The sequence below is a fragment of the Opisthorchis viverrini genome, assembly GCF_000715545.1.
Source record: "Opisthorchis viverrini unplaced genomic scaffold opera_v5_525, whole genome shotgun sequence".
NCBI lineage: Eukaryota > Metazoa > Platyhelminthes > Trematoda > Opisthorchiida > Opisthorchiidae > Opisthorchis > Opisthorchis viverrini.
In genome coordinates, this window is record NW_008752176.1 from 36,127 (window position 1) to 42,693 (window position 6,567).

Sequence of the window (6,567 nt, forward strand, 5' to 3'; positions counted from 1 at the left end):
TCCCTGTAATGCGATGAAGTCTATTTCGTTGATGACCAATGTTAACGTCACCGTCTCTCTCCCAAAAAATTCCCAACAATCACAGCCCCCATCAGCCATGCTCTTATAATGACTGTAGTACTGTGATCACGCCTGACGGTATGCTACCCACTAGTTGGGAATAAATATTGTTATCATATTTTAGAACACAAAAGCCTGTTCTGCCCAGCCAAAGAGATCTCAGGGCTTCGTAATGGGCCTTAAGAGGCAGGTCCCAGGTCCCAAGCTCTTATTTGATTTTTCAGCCTGATATACCCAGAACATTTCGCGTTCGACGCTTTTCTGTACCTGAAAGCCTTTCTCTGCTCTGCCAAACGCTAAAATCTTTGGCGATGGCTAACGATCATGTGTGTCCAATCTGAATCATATTATCTACGAGTGCTTTTTATGCCAATGCCCGGGGGTGAGCACGAGTATACAGTAAGCTGCCGATTTCACGTACAGCGGCGCAAAGCATACCTGTCCCTTTAGTTTGCCATGGATACCTGCTTGGAGGTCTTTCAATTTCTTCTGAAATCTGGGTGGTGGAAATGCACCCAAAGGAAACTGACCACAGTTTAGGCTTCTAGCAAATGACTGACGGTGCCATTTCCTCCACTGATTGCCTTTATCTAACCGGTATTTTCTACTTCCACCAGATGTATAGGGAAGCGAACCGATCTAAATAGTCAAACTGGTTATTTTTGTTTAAAAGCATTTCTTGACTCAGTCAGTAGCTGGGCCCTCTGTTCATGCTCGCTTAACAAAGCTATTTATTGCGAAATGTTCCCCTCTTTAAAAGCATAGCACCTAACTGCTATGGGTAGTGAAACTTATGGAGATATACAGGAATCAAAACGGTTGTGATGCGCAAGACTGTCCACTTTCTTGTACTCATGTGACCCGAATCTCTTTTTTGCCAAGCTTCAACAGTCGCCTGGTCTATTCGGCTGCCTGTTGACAGAGAGCGTGTTGATGAGAGCTTCAATTGACTATTTGCCTTAGGGGTGTAAATATTACGAAGTAATTAAGTTTCAATGCCGTACTGCGCTCCCCTTCAGCAATGGCGAGTGGGAACACACTTGAACCTCGTATCTACCAATGAGTCGGGCAGTGTGGCTGACACGCATTCGTTTGTGAGTGGTTGAATTATTAGCGCACATATGATGATGCCCACAGTATAATTCGGAAGGTGTATACACCAATAACAGCTTTTATTATAGTTGAGTGGTTTAAAGTGGTGAGTCGCATCATGCATAAAAATAAATGCAATGTGGAATGTGGAGCAAGTTAATTGAGGAACTCATCGTTTGTAAAAGTCCCCTGGTGAAAGTCCAGACGGCGGAAACGTGTCTTTCCTCCGTATAGCTGCAGTATGTACTTCTTACCTTTCCGTGGACTTGTGGAGTTTGCCTGAATCCTTGCTCATTACACGGGCGAGCATGTGTCAACTGTGTTGTTTTTGTCGCCCATGTTCTGTATTTATACATGTCGAAGGAAACCAAACAAAAATATCTGAAATCACATTAATCTCTTAACGAGATCACAGAACCTGTTGTTGACCAAAGGTTTTACTCATGTTACGAGGTCGTTTCGTGAAGCACACTGTGGTATGTGGAATAGAACAAAGCGCGAGGGAGACAGTGGGCGCTGATGCACCAATCAGGTTGAGCGACCGCTAGAGTATCCGCCCACTAAGTTTGTTGCAAACGAAATCACACAGGTTTGTTTCAGCATATGTCACTTGTGGCATCGTTTGTAAAAGTCCCCTGGAGAAAGTCCAGACGGCGGAAACGTGTCTTTCCTCCGTATAGCTGCAGTATGTACTTCTTACCTTTCCGTGGACTTGTGGAGTTTGCCTGAATCCTTGCTCATTACACGGGCGAGCATGTGTCAACTGTGTTGTTTTTGTCGCCCATGTTCTGTATTTATACATGTCGAAGGAAACCTGAAAAACAAAAATCTGAAATCACATTAATCTCTTAACGAGATCACGGAACCTGTTGTTGACCAAAGGTTTTACTCATGTTACGAGGTCGTTTCGTGAAGCACACTGTGGTATGTGGAATAGAACAAAGCGCGAGGGAGACAGTGGGCGCTGATGCACCAATCAGGTTGAGCGACCGCTAGAGTATCCGCCCACTAAGTTTGTTGCAAACGAAATCACACAGGTTTGTTTCAGCATATGTCACTTGTGGCAACACGGCACCATGAAAACATGTCTGTTGGCCAGTGGAGCCCCAGGGATGAAAAAACTACTGAGGTGCTTGGCTAAAGCCACTAAGCGTCCCTGTGTATTATCAGTAATAATAATAATGGTTATTCCCGACTTGTGCCCCCTGGTCGCATTCTTATCCTCACAAGCGACGCTTTTCCTAGAATAAGCATCAAAGATGGATGAGGTAGAGTTGACGTCGAAAAAAAGAAGAAACTTCAAACCCAAATGATATATTTCAATTGTATGCGGGAAAAACATTCTAGGAATTCCGGGGTTATTTGACACGCCGCTGGCACACCATATTAACCAGACATTGGGACAAGTTTGGCTGCAGGGTTCACAGTTTCCATGAACCAAATCTCGGCCTGACACTAAACCCGGCACGGCGTTTCGTCCAACTAGGTGAGAAGAAGACTTATTGGCCGTTTTAACTCACAAATACAGAGTGGTGAGGCGGGTTTCGCAAGTGATTCTGTTCAACGTCACCCTTTTGAGGTTGCCGACATAGGTTTGCCTTCAGGGTTTTGCTTCGATTAGCCTCGTTTGGCTTGTGGTTCCTGTCCAATCGTTGACTCAGTGCGTGCTCGGGCTGGGCTTCCAACGGTGCAACTGGTAAAGCACCGAAGATATTAGTGTAGGACCTTTTCTCGAGACTTAAGCCACCGGGCTTGCCGGACACAATCCGCATATTTTCAGTCGGGCTTACATGGCTGGCCAAATCTGAATAGCGTACATCACTTGAACACGCAACAAAGATGTGCCCTGGCACTCAACCAAGGCTTTTGCTATCGTAGCCGCGAAGCCACACTTTCTGGCCCCTACTGAAGCAGCAGGTGGTCACACAATTTTGCCAGCTGGGCTGGCACACAATCCGAATTTTGTGATGACTTGGAGGCTTGTGTTTTGGTCTAAAAGTATCGTGCTCTGCCTGTAGCTTTCGTCGAAGCGGTACTTTTGTTGGTAGCAATATAAACTTATTATAACTGACCATCGCTTCAGATGCCTGAAGGAGATTTTGTAAAAATCCCTATCAGATGCATTTATTCGGGCCTCTGAATCACACTTTTCTAAGTGTCAAAAAATGGGCCAACCGTTTGACTGTGGTTGAAGTGGCGGTGACAAATATGATCTACTCTGTAGTCTGAAGCGGATATTTCCATGTCCCCTCAACCGGCTTCATCTAATTTGTCCAGTACATGCATGTTTACTAGATCCTGCGGCTGACCTGCTATACAAGTCAGTTGCTGTCTAGTACGCATCGGAACGATTCATGTTTTATACACACGTCAAACTTTCCTGTATAAGGACAGAACACAATCAAACACAAGCACAAAAAGCGGTGACAAACGCCGTTCCGCCCGCAACTTTGACCGACCACAAGTCATTTCCTGTCTAGTACGCATCGGTATGATTCATGTTTTATACACACGTCAAACTCTCCTATATAAGGACAGAACACAATCACACACACACCCTCACGCATCACTCGCGTGCCGGAACACAGACCGGCTCGACTCAACAACAACCGCGGACAGCTAGGAACGTGTAGCAGTGAATCTGCCAAAAGAAACACGATTACCTGCGCCCAAACCAACTCGGTGTAACTATTGCAACTTCCGCTCAGAACGATAAGTCCTTCATTTGTACATTCCCATTTTTGGTACTGTATTAGACTCAATTAAGGTGTTGTAACCTCACGCTATTAAAACAAATTTTATTAGCGTCGCTTTCTAGCCTTCTGATTTATCAAGTCGCTTTTGTTGTTAACAGTAGAGAACACTAATAATTGGTGAGCCCGACGTGACAATACCATGTCAGATCCTCTTACATATGTCATTCCCTCACCTTCAACTGCACTGACACCCAACATCAACGCCGCCTCTGTTCATCTTCCACCATTCTGGCACCACGACCCATGCATCTGGTTCACACAAGTTCAAGCTCAGTTTGTCCTTCACGAAATCACCCAAGAGCATACTATGTATTACTATGTGCTTGCAGTAATTCCTCCTGAAATCGCAGCCGACTTACGCGACATTTTAATGGACCCTGACGGCACCAAGCCGGATGCTCAATTACGTACCGCCATCATCAAACGCTGTAGTTTATCCGAACATAAACGACTAAAACAACTACTGAGCGGAGAATCTCTCGATGGCTGTACCCTGTTTCAACTGTGGCTTTGGGTCTTGGAGACAACGTCAGCACAACTGTGTGTGTTCAAACTGCTTCTGACACTAAGCGACTTACTTCCAGCTGCAAATTCAACCTTGCGACTACAACGTCCTTCACTTATGCCCCGTCATGATCAATGAAACTCTACTGCGGCGGCATATCTTGGGCTGATGTTGATCTGGTACTTCATCTTTAATTCCTATCTCAAAAGTAGAGTAACCCTCTGCCAGAGGTATTTGTGGGTAATTTCCTTCATCGGTCAGAAGGCAGGAAGCTGCAAAATGTAGTTGGCCGGTTAAACGGGCAAGCATAGGAAATTTTATGGAACAGTTTAATGGAAAACACCAGTACCGACGCTTCATTTCCCGAATGAATTCAATATAGGCGATTTTGCAGCATGTGTGATGATCTTCTGGCTGCTGTCGAGGAGTACTTACGCAACTACCGTCCCAACACGAGGATCGGAAACTTTCGACACCACACCGATTCCGCCCATCAAATCGTGGTGTGGGGGAAGTGAATCAGAACTTAGAGTGGTTCGGATGGAGTCGAAGACAGACTCACTCCCTTCCGAAAATTTATGCTTGTGGACAGTTCATTGAGAAGTAAAGCTGGTGGATGGCCTGAAAATGAGAGGCGCGGTGACTGAAGGGACCCAGGAACGATCAGAGGGATGCTACATTTGTAGGTGTCTGGCGAGTGTTTGACTGCGTTGATGTTATCCGGGTTTGGATGATGGTCGTTTTTGTAATTGATGAGACTCCTATAATTCGTCGACCTCGTGAAGTGACATCATTAACCTCGGCGTACTCTGAAGCCATGCTCTTCAACATGACGAAACACGTAATAAAGGCGTTCTCACCTTTTGTCATGGTTTGACTCCAGTAACGATGAGGCCTTTCGAATAAATGGCCACATGGGAGGCATCCTTCAGCATCCTATATATGATCTGTTGAAATATATCTGGCATCCTCTTGACGCCAAATGAGAGCACGGTATCATATAACCGTCCGCGGTGCGCATTTGTGGTCTAAAGCTCTCAGGATTCTTTCCGACCTTGCTTCGTGGGTGTGCCTCAGCCAAATAAGTTTTCACGAAATAATACGGCCTATGTTCAGCTTCGCCAACGGGTCATCTGGAAAGGGCAGAACGTACAGATGGATATCCAGCACAGCGCGGGGGTCAGTGGAAAACTCTGTATGGAGCTCGTGGGTTTGTTATCTCTCCATTATTTTGGTCGAAACGGCGTGCCAATTAGCTAGTCGGTTGTGTAGTCGGTTTTGTCCCTGACCTGCAGTGAATCTGGCTTTATACTGCATTGTCTTTTTGCATGAAAACTGGTCTGGCATTGGGGATGGGACACAAACTAAACTTCGCTTTTGTGCAGCGCCCATGTCCCTGGGCGAACATAGATGCAGAGCGTCGCGGGAAGTGCCTTTTTGAGCACTTCGAAAGATGAGTGTATGCAAGGCCGGCTCTAGGTGCTGTTTTTGTTTGAGGCGGAAAACATGGCTAACCAGTTTTCGCAATAATTTTAGATTGTCGATCCAATACAACCGTCTGGCCCAGGTCAGCGAACAAACAATAATTCAATTATGGTGGTCCATGGGTCTTCTTCCGAACAGTTCCCACATATACCAGATTCCGATACAACGTCTTGTTCGGATCATCTACAAGCACATCTACAAAGGGCTCATTAGTATTTGAAACAGCAGGGGTGCCGTTAACAGACTGGTATTGAAATCGACCTGATCAGTGTGTCTCGGATGACAAGAGAAGTAATCTAAATCAAGAATTTTGACCATCCGTCTGCCATTTGACGAAAGTACTACTCCTGTGGCAGATCGTAAATCATTACCCTTGAAAAATGTTACATCAGCCGTTTCGGCACAATCAAGACTTGTAAGCAACGAGATTTATATAGAAACGCGGGACTCTTCCCAGTAACGAAATGAACGGCGTTCCTGTTTTGCATTAGAAAATTATCGATCCCACGGTCTAATTCCACAAAAGTGGTAGGAGAGAATGAAATAATGGCAGATTTCAGCGTTCCAATGAAATTCTCAGCAAGTCCATTCGACTGGGGATGTCGTGGAGCAGTAAACAGACGTCGACATCCAAGACCCTTTAACCATTCCTCAAGGAATTTTGCATTG